General features: G+C 39.1%; 1 long non-coding RNA gene across 1 annotated transcript; it reads left to right on the top strand.

Moving 5' to 3' along the window:
• Positions 1-627: 627 nt before the first annotated feature.
• On the top strand, positions 628-14,494 carry LOC115431576 (uncharacterized). Its single transcript, XR_003937113.1, has 3 exons — positions 628-760; positions 2,380-2,382; positions 14,484-14,494. It is a non-coding gene; the product is annotated as an uncharacterized LOC115431576 (long non-coding RNA).
• Positions 14,495-16,594: the final 2,100 nt, after the last annotated feature.

Raw genomic sequence — 16,594 nt, 5'->3', positions numbered from 1 at the left:
TATGAAAAAAGAACAAGGACATATTTTGTTTAGAGTTGAGGATGGTGAAGATTTTTCACTCCATTTAAAACTATTTGCCTGTACCTTGTTTTACATTCAGATGCTTACAACAGAAACAGACCAGTCTGGTTACATTACCAGGGCACCATCATGTCACGGCCATACAGGTGTATTTCTGTACACTTTGCTGAAATACAGAGTACATGTATGGTGTTATGGCATCCATTTTTTTCATTTTGCCATGTTTCACTGAGAAATGCTTAGGAAAAAAGATACAACTGCACTACTTGCACATTTATCCCAGCTTATGGTAGTTTTGTAGTCAAGACCGGCTAAACCGAGACCAAGACACTGCCGAGACCAGAGGATATCAAAACCAAGACCATGACACACTAAGGGTGTTTTCACACAGTGTACTCGAGTCCATACCAGAGTACGCTGGACCCCATAGTCTGCTTAATTTTATTTTATCCATGCAAACGCAACTGTTCCATGCTTGAGTATCATGCCCAAGTCCAGTTCAGAAGGCAGTCCTGGGTCCAGACTGTCCGTACTCCAGCACAATATGTTGCCATGTGAATGCGATCCGTGCCCAAGTCCAGAAGTGACCTAATCACCACAAGACCATAGACGGCGGTCTCCTGAAAAAGCCTTGGATCCGTGCGGCACGGGCTCGCCTTATCAACTGAACCACTCGGTAATATATCACGACAACGAAGGTCGCTTTGCTTCTCTTTGCCTCAAACAGGCTAACAGATCGGTAGGGGTTTGTCTTCTTCTGACTTCTACGTTTGGAGGATAGCGTCACCCATTCGTACTCGGGCACGGGCCGCGGTATGTGTGAACACAACATCTGCGGGAAAGGTGTTAACGTATCCAAGTATGGTACAGACTCGAGTACACTGTGTGAAAACGCCCTAAGGCAAAACCAAAACCAAGCCTTGTCCAGACCAAGACCGAAAACAATCGACATGACATGATTACTCACATAAATTGTTAAGCAAAAGGCATTGCTATAAAGTGTCATGACTAGCTGAATAGTTAAAGAAAATGGATGCAATGTAACATGTTTTTAGACTGGTTGCATTTGAAGAGGGCGCGTAATAAATAATGATACTATTCTGTGATGATGCGGGTTTTTTTTTGTTTTGTTTTGTTTTTTTTTCTCACAAATCCCATCGAGACCACTATGTCCGAGACCAAAACAAGACTGAGAGTACAAAAAATTGGTCTTGAGAACTACATCACCAGCTTATGGAGTGCTTTGCTGTGTCATTAACTACTCCATGATTAAATGCTTGTGCAATGTCACATTTATTTCCGTCCAGAGTTGCATTAATCCACATCCCAAAAATTCACAGTGGGGTTCAGATCTGGACTCAGGTGGCCAATCCATGTATGAAAACAATGCGTTATGTTCCTTGAATCACTCTTTCAACAATTCCTGAATCCTGACTCATTTTTGGAATACGTCTGTATCTTCAGGAAAAAAGAAAAAAAAAATCTGGTCATATAGTATCTTCAGGTAGTCAGCCGACCTCAATTCGATGACTCAGCATTTTTTGCGCATATGTGAACACTCCACCTGCAATCAGACCCCTTTAAAAGGAAAGTGGTCCTAGTATGATTCGCTAAAAACCACGTAATCTCCATACTGTGAACACAAAGCATACTTGGCTATAGACGCACTAAGAACCTGTAAGAGCTGAAATGGACCAGAAGGAGAACCCAGTCCTCTTTTACAATGTGAACACAAAAAGAACTGAGTTTGTTTTCTGTTGGTCCACTTTTTGGTCTTCTTTTAGATGACTGAGTTCAGTTCTTTTAAAAGGGACTAAGTGTGAAAACACCCATAATGTTGCTAAGCTTAGACTAGACCTACTGAGGCAACCCCAGGTCATCACACTGCCCCCACAGGCTTGTGCTTTAGGTACTAGGCATGATGGGTAGTCACTTTTTCTACTCTGATGCACCCATCATTCCAGAACAGGGTCGATCTTGTCAATTCTTTGTGTTCTGTAGGTAATGCATTCAGTTAGATATTGACACGGCAGCCCTGGCAACTCATGTATTGTTGACTTTTTCCGCCTAAAGAAACCTTTTCAAACAAAACCACAAAACTGCATACTTGGACCTATTTTGCAGAGTATGTACAGTATCAATATTTTATGACTAAAATCGAATCAAAGTGGTATAACATTGGCTTGAAAATAGAGTTTCTTTGAAACTGATTGGTGCACTTGTGCGTGTAGAAATATATGTTGAGAGATTTCTAGGAATCATATTCATCTTGGATGATTCTGCAGGGCAGTTTCTGTGACCTGTCCCAGAATTCATTGCTAATGTATGTGGCAGTGAACCCAGAGTGAAGAAAAGCAGAAAGTAAGGATATGTAATGTATGTAGAGGAAGAAGTAGTGTTTGCTAGTAAAATCTGCCAGCATTCTGCGGGGATCAGTGTGACAGTCTGCCGATTTAGACGCCAGGCAGGTTTGTGTACACAAGACTAAGAAGTTATAAACAGATATTTCCTTTCTTCTTTTTTTTTTTTTCTTTCTTTGAGTCGTGAGTCCGTGTCTCTGTTCTCAGTCCCACCAAGGACTCAAGCTTTGAAAGCATTCTCACCTAGAGGGATATTTTTTTCGACAACAAATACATCGCCGTGTTAATATTGCATACTATATGCGGTAATGAATTTCTATTGATCGACTGTATGTCAAATACAACAAGTACAGTGCCCAATAGGATGTGAAGCAGACACAACCATGCATTATAGATAAGCAATCTCCTTTATGGTGTCACACATTATTTATGAACCCTGTCTCATAGCTGTGTGCGATATTTAAGGCATTCATATGATTACTGATCCTGCAGTGTAACACATGTAAGTAGCCTAGGTGTTTACTTAAGTAAATCATCTGGAAAGAATGGACAACAATTCCCTTGATATACTATAATTCCCTGATATATTATATTTGATGTACAGTTTATGGGAATGCATATTATGGTATGTGCACCAAAGTGTTTCAGAAAGATATTAGAACATTTAACACACCTGCCTTTCAGCTCCCATTCTCTTAGAGTGCTCGTTGACGTTCATTGCTCAATAATTTACCTGCCCCCCTCCTCTCTTGCTATAAAAACATGATGTTTTACGCACCTCCACCGGACCAACACCACGTTTAAAGACCCCCCAGTGGTCCTACCTTGCAGCAACCAGACCTCCTCTGCTAGTGCTCTGGAAACAGCCAGGAGCAATATAATGTGCACTACATTCCACCCACCCAGGACTTTAACCCCCACCATGTTTGATCCTCTGACCTCCTACAGTTCTGTTTTACCCTTGAGCTGTGCAACCAATCCCAACTTGTTAACACCGCCACATCGTTCGCCTTCACAACCGCAAAAGAATCAGCTTTTGCACCAAGATCATCTAACTCTAAACCTCTAAATCAATCAACTTCCTCAAATTAGATCAGAGGATAGCAGCACTGAAGGCTGCCAGAGAGCTGTTTTTCAAATCTGGTCATATTTATGGCAACTATTAAACATATAAATGCTACATTAGGTACTTTTTGCCGTAAATCAACACTGCATCGTGTGAGAGAAAAGATATCGGGACAAGCACATCAAGGCGTTCAATAAATTTAGCACAGAAATGCACAAAATCCCTCACTAGTGGGACTGGTTTTAATGTCACACAAGTATAATATTTATAATCCGTGAAGAGGTAAAACTGTGAATTTAAGCCTCTAGATTGTTATAAGTGGAAAAAGCAGAGGAGCTGTAAAAATGACAAACCAGCACGACCTATTGTTTGTGTTGAATCTTGGGAGAAAAACTCGCTTTTGCTCTGTGCCCGCGTCTGCAACAGCTGTAGCCTTTTAATAACGAAGCGGGTGGCCTTGCTTTTTGTCAGTTCTGTGTGTGTGCGTTACCGTCGGGGTGTGTATATGAGTGTGTGTCTGTAAGCACTCTACCATGGCAGGCGACTGATTGATGGCCGGGCAAGTCCAGGATGCTCCATGGCTGCTACAGATTGGCACAGCAGAAACCTGGCAGCAGAAGTGCTCACAAACCCACATACACACACATCACATCCACACTCATATTTCATGTTTTTTTTTGTTTTTTTTTTTTTTTCCCCCTGACACCAAACCACAGGCAGAGCATCCCAGAATGGGGGGTTGTCGCACACATGCCCTCCACATCTTGTCGGCGTTTGAAACCTGCCAAGTGTCATTTTGAAGGGAGAGAATGAAGCTGTGTGAGGATGTGAGGGTTGGTTTCAGTCTTTAAGTATAATATGCAGAGTTGAAACTGTTTCAACTCCTAATTTGTTTAAAGTGTTTTAATTAGGGGTGAACCAATGCAAAATGCTTGACTGATATGTTAACATGGCTTCCTGTATCTTTACTTTGTTTTTGTTTATCTCCATTATAAATAGAAAAATTTTATTATTTGGGTGCTTCTATGAAACTGGTCGCTAAAAACAGGATATGGGGGCTAAAAATTCCAACCAGATGTAGACTATTCTATACTATTCTAAAAGTAAATACTTACTGAGATAAAAGAGAAACTAATTTCCAGATAAAACACCCTTTTATATTATTTTACATTATATTTAATAAAAAAAATCTGCATGTAACACAGTCAAAAGGACACGAAAATTATGCACTCCTTTTTTTTTTTTTTTTTTTTTTGATAGTTCTTTATTCTCTCACAGGTACATTTTTGGGAATTGAACTAATTATGCAAGACAAAGTGTTTCGCAAAAATCATTTGCGATTTATATGTGTTTAACTGGGCAGGTTCTGTATGTAACGCAAGTGGACACGATGGGTACATACAAAACCTGGAATGAGACTGATATTCATGAAAAACCTGTATGTCTGGATGAGACAAACCATTAGGATCATCAAATTTAACACAGTGTCTTTATTTATAGGGCAATATAAGACCATTTACAGCCATGTTTTCCAGATAAAATGCACTGATACCTCGGTAGCTTTTCACGTCTCAATTTTGGTGTTATTTTCGGAGCCAATATTTTATTAAAAATGAATCAATTTTGAGATGGCTCAGAGTAAGAGTATAATTTTTTTGCATTTATCTGAGGTCATCCTTAGGTACATCCTGGGGGGAAATATGTCTAAATTTACCTTTCATTAGTGGGTCTAAAAAGCTGGCAAAGTACCAGGTACCAAAATGTACCCAGTTTCATAGAAGCACCCATTTCAACATTTTTCAGCACCTCATTACATGATCCATGAATGACAGATTCAAACGTACACATTCATGAAAGAAATATAATAATATGAGCAATACAACAACTACTACTACTACTACTACTACTGCCATCTGTGAAAAGACACTTATATGTAGATACTATATGCAGCCGATCTGTCAGGTCTAACCCTAATTTTGCTTTAATCTAAGATGGTGTTATATACATTACAGAGGTTTTTTTAGGCAATTAAATAGGCATGTGCTACTGACAAATGACACACCTAGAGTTCAGCTAATATACTGCTTGTAGCTAATTAATTTATCACAACTTCAACAGAAGGTCCCAGTGTCACTTATGTTGAGAAACCTTATAAAATATACATATGAATGTATGCATAATTCATGTGCGTAATTATATGTGCAAACATGACAGATGAGTAAAGAATCCCAGGCGTTTTCTTTCCATGACTTTATGACTATCTTAAAGAGCATTTGCTTTAGAAAAAAAACGCAGGTAATTAAAGCAATCGCGCAAAGGTCAGACGGCACGTGGTGAAAAAAAAAAAAAAAAAGAAAAAAAGTATTTTAGGAGTTAATAAAGTATGTGCTGCAGTGGTTGTTCTGGAGAACTTGCTATCCCTGAGGTGTTGTGGCAGTTGGAAAAAAATGGGCCGCTGCCTCCAGCAGATGTTCGGCAAAACAGTCACACACAGAAGATGCTGTAAAATGTCACACAAGGAAGTTGACAAAAAATGGACACACACATATAGTAAGTCATGAAGAACCCAATGATGCAATAATTACCTGAAAATATAATACATTTTTTAATAATGTGATAAGGCTTTAGATCAGGTTAATTACAACTGTTACTACATTTTTAGGAAATTCTTACAATATTGGGCAAATGTCTGCTTGTTTTTTTGTTTTTTTGTTTGTTTTTTTTTCTGACTAGCAAAACTGCACAAGTGGTATTACAGGTAACCAAACAACTGCTAAAAGGTATCTCTGGCAAGTTTGAGAAGCAAAGAAAACAGCAATTAAAGCTGGAATTGTCGTCACTGTGGTCTTAACCTTCCAGCAACAATTACCGAGTATCATCTTAGATACGCTATAAACTTCGCATTCATACCTCGATGTATTAAAAAAGCACAAAATCATCAACGTTATAGGTCACAATGCGTGAAAAAACATGCAATAGACCACAGGCTGTTGAACAGGTTTAATATTCCGCTTCTGCCTCTGGGTAAACTTGTCCTTATATTTTCATCCAATTTATCATTAACATAGTTTAAATAACAATGGAAAACAAAGCAGAGGTGCTGTTTCCACGACATGTTTTCAGACTGAGAACCAATCAAAATGCTGCCTCGGGCTCGCTGTTATTCAACATTTTCTATCAAATTTCTCCAGAGCTGCATGAGCTTTAGACAGAGACGTGGCTACACAAGATTACTCTCAAAATGCTGTTTCATGAGTGAGTGATTCAGTTGCATCACAATCCCCCAGCAGCACATTATGGAGACATAATGCCTGGGCAGGTTGAGGGACAACCAGGATGGAAAAGGAGGAACATACCTGGGGGAAAAAAAATAAAAAAAGTCTCGAGTGTGAGTAAATTTAGCAAAGACGTTAAAAAAAACAAACAAACAAAAAAAGTTATTTCCAAACATAGGCGACATAGACATGAGCTCTCCCCTTATCTGTCCTGCAAAGAGATTATTTGTTTCATGTTAGCTGACGGAAGAGAATTATTCTATGGCCAAAAAAAAAAAAAAAAAAAAAATCCAAACTCAGTACGATATGAGACTGGCTTCTTCTGTTCAAACGTGCAATCAAGAAGCTATTTTGCTGCGCTGTTTTCCTCACAATTTCCACTAAAGTTATGTAAGATTTTTATCCGCATCTTTAGCAGAGTCTCTTCAATCTCACAGCGAAAAACCTTTAGTAATTTTAGGAAATTTAGGAACTGCCTGCAAATGCTTCCTCAAAGGTAAAACTTATTTTCTCTTTGCATATGCAATATTAGGTGTATTTCTGTCCATATAGAATAGAATGGAATCTTTATCGTAACACAGGAAGGTCTCAGAGCGTCTGTCTTTGTGTGTGTGTGTCTGCACAGTTCTGAGAAATTCAGATGTTTTTAACTGCCCAGTTTGGTACCTACAGTTGAGGAATAGTCCCATCTCCACATTGAATATCTTAACAAGTTGATTGGACCAATATTTTGGGAGATATTAGTAATTTTGGAATTTAGTAGCCTTAAAATTAAAACTATTTGCCATGGAGAGGTTGGCTATAACCTGAGGGGATGTGGGAATTTCAAACTCCCAGCAGTAAGGACAACCAGGAAAAGTTTGTGTGTATCAATATGTAGGGGCCAGCTTTGGATTGGGTTGGGGGTAGACCTCAAGCAGTGTCCAAACATTCACAAATTTTAAAAAAAATGTACAAAAAAATGGTTTTGTCACAATATCTGGCTCAAGGAAGGGTGTGATCATACTTGGATTGTCAGGTTGGGTACGGACATGAATTGGTGTACAGATGTAGATATAAGTTGGTGTGTATGTGACTGTATGTGTATGGGTGTACAGGTTTGTAGGGGTGTGTTTATGGATAATCACAATCTTATGTTGTAGAACGTGATTAGGAACTAACGGTCTGAGGACTGGAATTGGGAGGGGAGGACTGGATAAGCAGTGGCTTCTTCCTGCTCCCTTCCAGGCACAACGGTTGTTCCTTTTTTTGTTCTATTTTTTTTATTTTTTCCCCCTATGTTTTGTGTTATGTTTGTGTCTGAAATGAACTAAACTAAACTAAAATCACGTTGCTATACTCATGATGGTTGACAGGAAGCTCAGAACCACACTGCATGATGGGAAAGCATAAAAACGACCACATGTAGAACCCGTGGTTCCCCATGGGTCAACACACTAGTAGGATAGAATAGAATAGAATAGAATAGAATACAATACAATACAATAGAGTACAATAGAATATAATACAATAGAATAGTCATTGTAATAAGTACAACACATTTTAAAAGTGCCATCCAATATGTGCATTATACATAAAACCTGCTAAAACGAAAAAACAAAACCTGTCACTCACATACAAGCATACATTCTGACTGATCCCTTTAAAACATATTGCACACAGGGGTGGACTGGCCATTGGGAGTACCGGGAGTTTTCCCAGTGGACCAGTGTGGCTGGTGAGAGAGAGAAAAAAAAAAAGCTGCTGTTGCCAGTGAATCCATAAGGTTGTGGCTAGTGACCCATAACTGGGTGAGCACTGGTGCAGTTGGCCTTTCCTGTGGTTTCCAGTGTTTTGTCAGCTACTTTCACCAGTGACGGGCCAGATTACTTTGGTTTTGAGTGGGCCGGTCAGGTATAAATTCCCGGGCTGCTTTTTTGCCCCTGATTGCACATCAGATGTGTTTTTCTGTATTGAGTGTTGTGACTGGTGCGCTGGGTAAAAACTGTTCTTAAATCTGTTTATATAAAAATATAGATTTAGTGCAAAATGTGTCTCTGCAGAAAAGATGCTTCAATCTTTACTAAATTAATATAAATGGCAAACATCAATGCTATAATGGATGGATATCACCAAATATAAAGGGCTGCAGAAACAAGTTTGACAAAGCCTTTTGAGAAATGTTGATGTTGAATCCATATCAGTAGTTAAGTTAGAGGTTAAAAACTATTGATTAAATTCAGGTTTTTGTTCAAATATCTCACTCATTGTATGAAACACCGCCGTTAACAATAACAGTGCATGGATTTCTTTCATTTCCTCACTCATATTCTTTTGGAATACATTGGTATGAAATCTGTCTTGCTGAGAAAAGTGACAGGAATCACATATTTACTCTCATACACAACGAACACACAGACATGCTGCAGTCTATACTTTATACCCAAGTTGCACTGCAGAGTTTTAGAGCTGATGTACATGAGATTTACTTCTTATAACAAAAGACAAATCTGGTCAGTGATCATTACCAAAGCAAATTATTTAGTACAGGGGCGTCACTACCAATGAAAACGTAATCATTGTCAACCCTATACAAATTGACTGTCTTCTCAATCTGTTGGACCGGTGGGTGGGTGGGTGGGGGGGTGTTCGGGTGGTGTAGGTGGGGTTGTGGTCCATACACGTCACTTACGATAGCGTGAAAATGAAACTTTACTTTTCAACGTTTGCCTCCTGACTTCTGTACCTCTCTTATAAAACGGATCTTACACAAACTTTTCACAACCCCCCCCACAAATACTAGGCCCTATAAATTTGTTGTGTTTACCCCCTCTTATTGGCACCCCAGATTTAGTAAAATATGAGGAGTTTACAGATCAAATTTGAAACTCCACTAATATTTTTCCAACACACTAAGAATAAATCTAGAATAATTTTATAGTTCACTCAAACAATCATTTTTAAACTGTTCATACCCTCAAGCCAACTTCTGTTTGGCTGATCTTGAAGGCCATACAAGACCCCTCCGCACCCACCAGCCTTAGTACAATAAGCTACAGTAAAGGCTGCGTGTGCTGTGTGCATGCCCTGTGCAGGATTTCAAGGCAAAGAGGAGATTTCACAGTTTGATTCTTCTCCTTTTAGGCCCCGAGGAGGTGAGGATTTCTCACTCCTGCCAAGGCCCTTCTCATACAGAGGGTCTTTCTAAGTGGGCTGACGATTAACAGTGAAGTTCAGGCGGTCCGTTTATCGGAGCTGGTGACCCGTTTGTGAGTGTGCCCACGCTGAGCCATTTTGGGAACTGATGCCTCTGGTGGCTTCTCTGAACCTTGACATTACTCGTAGAGGGTTGGCTATAGATATTTAGATCCATGTGTACAGAAAGTGTTGTTTTCTTCAGAAAGAATATATATGTACTGTAATGTGTTTACTATTTTTTTTCTTAAATTGAGTCATGTGAAATAGCCTTAAGGTATAAAATACTTGTTTGTGACCATGTTGTGAACTTGCAGGGCAGCCAGAGGGAACTTGGCTCCTCATAACAAGACGTGATCTCCGCCTGAAAAATTTCTGTTAAATTTTCTACATTCCCAACATACTGTTTTTGCCCTGAATTTTTGTTTTCTATGTGTCTTGAACACGTAGTGCGTGTATCGTACATGATTCTTACAAATCAGAAAATAAGTGATAGATGACTATTGTTTTCAGAAAACCAGGCAATAGAGGAAAACAGATGAGAGAGAAACCATGGATGTGAAATCTCAAAATGACCGTAAAGCAATTTTATAGTAATGTTTAGACCAGGGTTGTCAAATATATAGCTTATGGGCCAAATTTGCCACCCAAAGAGTCCAGTTTGGCCTGTGGGATGAATTTGCGATGTACAAAAATGACATCAAATACATTAACTGTCACAGGTGTCACTGAGTTTTGACAAGTTTTGATCATAACTATTCAGTTGTATTTGCTGGTGGGGGAAACTGGACTTATAAACCTGTAGGGGGAGTGGTCTGTGTAGGTTGTTTTCACCACATGTTCATGACTTTAAGGCTACGTGATCTACATGATCAGTGTGACATTTTTTTTTCTTGAAAAACCTGATGTATACAATTAGATACATGCAATACATGGATAATCCACCAGGGGGGAGGAATTTGTTCACCAGAGGCCTTTCCAGTGACACTACAAGATTGTTATTCATGAGTAAGGGGGCAGAACTTTGCCAGTTTTGAAAAGGAATTACCTGTTTGTTAGACATGTTTGTGTTATATTTTGTTTTTGTTTGTTCAAAAATAATAATATTTGAGCATTGAGACCCAATGTATCAAATATGATACAAAATTGAAAATCATACTTGGAAATTGATGTATGAAATTTTTTTTTTTTTTTTTTTGGTTGTTCAGAAGGACTAACAAAGGCTCCACTTTCAAACAACTGGAATTTTCTGTCAATGATTTAATGGTTCAGGCTTTACACGGTTAAAGAAGCACAGCAGGAGATATTCATCATCTGATTCATCTTGCTAAATATTAGTACTAATGGGAATGTGTCGTTTCTGACCCCCAAAAAAGTGAAAGCCCCAAAAGCAAAAGTGGAGTTTGCACACTACTTGTAACTCAAGGATGAAAACCGGGAGCATTCTCAGAGGACAGGTAAAGAATACCGCCTTTCTTCCCTTTACTGTGAAGGTGCCCTTCAGCCGCCACCTATAGCCTCTAATTGGTCCATTGGAGCTGCTCAGGGTCCTGCAGTGTGGCGGCTTGCAGCTCCAAGTTTATTGGCTGTGAGAATGCCAAGCAGTGCGATGGTGGAGTAAAAAAAGAAATGTGCCAAAAAAAAAGACAGCAAATGCTTAGTAAAGCACTTCCTTGGATAAATAAAAGCAAGAAAGACAGTGTAGATACGTGCGGGTCTAGAGATCAGCTTGATTAAGTATCAGCAGATGTTCTCCTGGCTTTATCAGACTTATGTCAATCTGTCTCATCGTTTTCTTCCATCCTTTTGTTCTGTTTCATCCATTTTAATTTGTGTTATCTCATTTGAAATAATCTGCCTCATATTACAGATAGCGCACCTTTTGATAGGTATCCTATTGATACCTTAGAGAACAATGGTAGTCTTTCAGCAGCTGCTCATCAGCAGTCCACAGCAGCAGGTCCCATATGCCACTGAATAATAAAACCCACTACATGCATACTTAGACCTCCTCTGAAAGCAGAGTGTTATATGATGATGGGCTGTCCCTCCGTGACCTTCGCATTTGCAGTTTAGTGACTGCACTCTGTCTGGGCTGGCATTTTTTAGAAAGTCTAACTCCCCACCTTTTCTCCATCGGGAGCGTTTGTAAACTTGTTAAGCAAATTTGCAAAAGCATGCAATTTTGAAATGTCTTTAGCACAAGCTCAGAGCTGAGCAGTTGTTACCGCTGCACCACAAGCTAAGCACTTATAAAGTTTCCAGGCTGCATTTGTAATACTTTTCAGGTCATTTTCCACTTTTCAAGGACTTGCTCGCACCAATATTTTGGCATTCTGTAGAGGCTGTTTGAGTTAAAATCTGCTGAATTCCAGCCTTGGGGAGACCTCACCAGGCCTCCGCTGCTTGTCTCTGTGGTCCACACGTCAAAACAGGAGCCTCAGCTCAAAAAGAATTATCAAACAGAAATGCATGTCTTACAGAATAACGATGGAGAACTTTAAAAGTCATGGCTGCAACTTTTTCTTTCTTTTTTTTTTTTTTTTTTGTGCACGGGAATGAGAAGCCAGTGTAACATCTTATCTGTCCAGATGCATAAAGCATCACAAGTTAAGCAATAAATCTCAAGTGGGTGAATTCTGTGAAAGTCTTGAAGCCGCAGGTTCTGTGATTCGTAATTTTCAGCATTATGCATTAGAACTCTGAGCAGTCAGTGTTTCATAAGGATTCGGAAAGATGTATCACACTGAGGAGTTCTAAAGATAAAGAAACATATGGCTGTAGGCTGATGATGGGAATATGTTAAAACTGTCACTTCATTAAATAGTAAACATCTGCCTTAAAGGTCTACCGTGCATTAATATATATGCAAAATGTCGTATACTTTAACTGTTAATCCAAAAATCAAGTTGGAACATACAAAAAAAGATTCTTCTTGATGCACAGTTTTGGATCTGATCAATTAAAGCTCTGGTCTGATGTTAAGAAACATAATTTTACTTGCTGCACATCTGTGTAAACCAGCATTAGGTTGCGCTGGGTAAATGTCTCTTTGGTCAGTGTTTTCATCTCATGCTGTCTGATCATTAAGTTGAAGCTGTTTTTATAGTATGTTCATCTTATGATAGAATTCCACTAAGCATATTCATATTTTTTGTTTCGCTTTAGCTTTACACAGCCAAAGAGAAATCCTATTGCGAAGGCCCAGGAGGAAACACAGCTCATCCCAAGCTCAAGAATATATCTCACACTTGTATTTTTTTTATTTTAAGCTGCATGCTGTATTATTTTGAGGTGTATTGTGTGGCCTATTTGCATAAGCACAACAGTTCACCTGGGAGATACTGGTTCAAGTGCAGTGTAGTGCATCTTGTCAGTTTTCCAATTTTGGCACAAAAGCCTGGAGTGAAGCTACCTCACATTAGGCAACAGGACATCTGTTAAAAATGCTGGCAGCGTTTTAAGCATGAGTCTGTGTTTCAATCTGAATTGTACTGGGTAATAGGTTGCAGTTCTGTGTAGCAAGACAAATCTCCAGCTGAAGCAGCAACAGTGATGCGATACATAAAAAGCTGCATGATGTGGTTTTTCTTTAACAATGGCCTTAAATCAACCCTTTTTTAATATTTTTTTCTTGCTGCTCCAACCTTCTTTTCTGCAACTTCGTGCCATCCGCTGACTCCATTGTTCCACACATTTGTGGAAAACTATCAGTTGCGCTTGCACCCTGGCTATCAATCATCAACTGTATAAACAACATGTGCATTGTCAACACAGTGTGGCAGAGACAAATGCAACTTGACAGGAATGTTTAGATAAGAAGTGAGCACTTGTCTCAGATTAATAAAAGGAATGCAAAAACATCTCAGTCAAATGCTGATTAATTTTCATTTTATTTGTATTTTCATGGCAGCCACTACATGTTCGTGCCGCTACAACGAATTGATTAAATCAATAAAAGAGTTGGCGATGAATTCGTCAGTCGATTAGTTGGATCTTGAGCAGGTTAGTATTGAGGCATGCCCACACACTGCGTAGTGTAACAGAGGAAAACACAGAGAAGCATGGCTAAGGCTTTGGATGGCGGGTCAGTGGCCATGGCAACCCCATTTGACCAAAACAGAGCGCACCGTCTATGTAACAAAACTTGAACATGGACAAAAAAAACTGCCAAAATCCCATGGCGCACAGTGTTTCGTGCAAACAGGTCTGCCGTGGCCACCGAGACATAATGTAAACCTAGCTTAAGATATCCTACATGTCATGAATACTTTATCCAGCTAGCTAGTTAGACACTATCGTTGCAATTAGAATGTTTTCATCCATCTCCATTCATCTGGCCACTAGACTAACATTACCTATTGTTGACTGGAACTAATGCTGCGTTTCCACTACATGGAACCAGCTCAGCTCGGCTCGCCTCGGCTCGAGTACCAGGTACTATTCCTGGAGACCGTTTCCATGACCGGATACTACTGACTTTAGAGTACCTGGACGTCATAGCGATGCGGCGTGTTACTTCTGTGTAATCTGCTCAGAGAGTTGCTGATAAACCCGCTTGTTGCGTGTTGTCTCGTCAAGCTCAAGCTCAATTTTTTCATCGGCCACCAAAGACTGAATCTCTTTGACCAACCATGGTGTAGTTTTGTGGGCTGTCCTCATGTAGATTAACCTACCGCTATATTTACTGTCGACTTCCACATCTGTTTTTTGTAAAACAGCAGGTCACAGCGACAACTCTCTGACCAATCAGTGGTCTGCAGTGTTTACATGTTACGTTGTAGTATCTGGTCCCCAGTCTTGGTACCTCAATGGAGGTGATACCAAAAAACTACCAGATTTCAGGTCCTTTTTCATAATGGAAATGAAAAAAGGTCAAGTCAAGTCGAGCTGGTACCACGTAGTGGAGACGTGACATAATACATACAACACTAGTTTGATAGCCAAAAAACGGAACTGGTTGAATACTGTAGCTTGCTAGCCTCTAGTCATAACAAGTCTAAGTAGCGGGCTGGTGCTCGTTAACTATAACCGAAGCCATGCGTGGATGTAATCATTAGTGACTTGTCTGCAGCCTATATTGCTTTGGGTTAATTACCAATCTTTGAGAATTGAGTCTTTTGTGTTTGTCCGATGAATCAATTAGTCATCAAAATAATCTACAGATTAACCGATTATTAAAATTATTGTTAGTTGCAGCCCTACTGTATGTAAAGAAATCCACTCGCAAAGGCAGAAGGAAGTCGACACATCCACAAGCTGAAAAAATACCAAAACAAACAAAGCCAAATCCAAAATTGATGCAGATTTATCCCACTTTGAACATTGTGCCTGGTTTGTTGTCCAAACAGACAGTGATTTGAGTATTGGATGATCAGCTGGTGGCTCCTGGCATGGCAGAAATTGTAGCTCTATGGCTCGAAGGCTTTGCCATAATTTGTCATCAATCTAGCATAATGTACACTTCCAGAGACCAACTAATGACACCGACTAGACATTATATTCCTGTTATTTCTGGGCTCAATATGTAGAAACATGGCCACATAGGCTTTTTATCTGCAGACAATATGTAAAATCACATGTGATGATATTTGGCCACTTTATGTCAATATTTCATTTCATCAGTTGATGTGAGTACAGGTAAAAGCTAGCAGAGGATTTGTGAGATTGGACAAATAGTGTGAGTGCATGGGCCATGCGTCCATCAGAAGTTAAATGTCCATATGCTGATTTGAATACATGGTGTGTGTACATTAGAGGTCAATGGGTCTGTGAAGGCCAAATCATTAACAATAGTTCAGACCTTCAAAGGTTAATAGCCAATGGATGAAATGGATGAAATTAACACCGTCACAAATGATTTCACTTTATTAGAAACTGGAAAATGGCTGAACCGAGCATTTAAGCTAAAGTCATGGATATTTATATGAATACGTCATCAAAGTGAATGCTTTTTTTTTTTTATAACACTACTATTTTTGGCAGAAGTCACACATTTCCATTTGATAAACGTGACGTTGTTTTCCTGCTATTATCATAGCTAATTTCAGCCAATATTGCTAAATTAGCCATATTGTAGTGCATCTTTAGTGTAATTTAAATCATTATCCTCATCATGGTCCAAGCAGTCCAGTAGTAAAGGTTGTCCAAAAGTTGACTTAAATCAGACTTAAGATGCAATTTTTAGGACTTAAGACCTCACTTAACTTAACTTGGTCTGGTGGCAAATGACTTGAAAAGTACTCCTGCTTAAAAATTACAGAGGCAACATCTTTTTTTCTCAGAATTTTTGTTACATGTCAGGTGATTTCTAATGAAATATATGCTAGTTCAGTAGCCTACCAGTCATACAGTATACTTAAGTATCAGTAATACTTAATATCAGTATTCAGTGGAACCAAACCCATTTGAATAGTTGTTTTCATAGTTCAATGTAACGGTATTGACAGCAGTAATGGAAGAAGTGTTCAGATTAGTTGCCTCAGTAAAAGTACTAGTATGACAATGTGCAAATACTGCACTAGAAGTAAAGGTATTGTATTCTCTATTTCATTACAAGTAGGCCATATATGAAGTACTGATGCACTGATTATAAAATTCTTTGCCAATAATGTACTTATTTGTAACCTATAAAGACCCAAACATCCAACACCAACCAAAACCTTCTACTGATCTAAACTGTTTAATACCTGTTGATT

This window comes from Sphaeramia orbicularis, chromosome 2 (genome assembly GCF_902148855.1).
Source record: "Sphaeramia orbicularis chromosome 2, fSphaOr1.1, whole genome shotgun sequence".
NCBI classification, from domain to species: domain Eukaryota; kingdom Metazoa; phylum Chordata; class Actinopteri; order Kurtiformes; family Apogonidae; genus Sphaeramia; species Sphaeramia orbicularis.
This window is presented reverse-complemented; position numbering and strand designations above follow the sequence as displayed.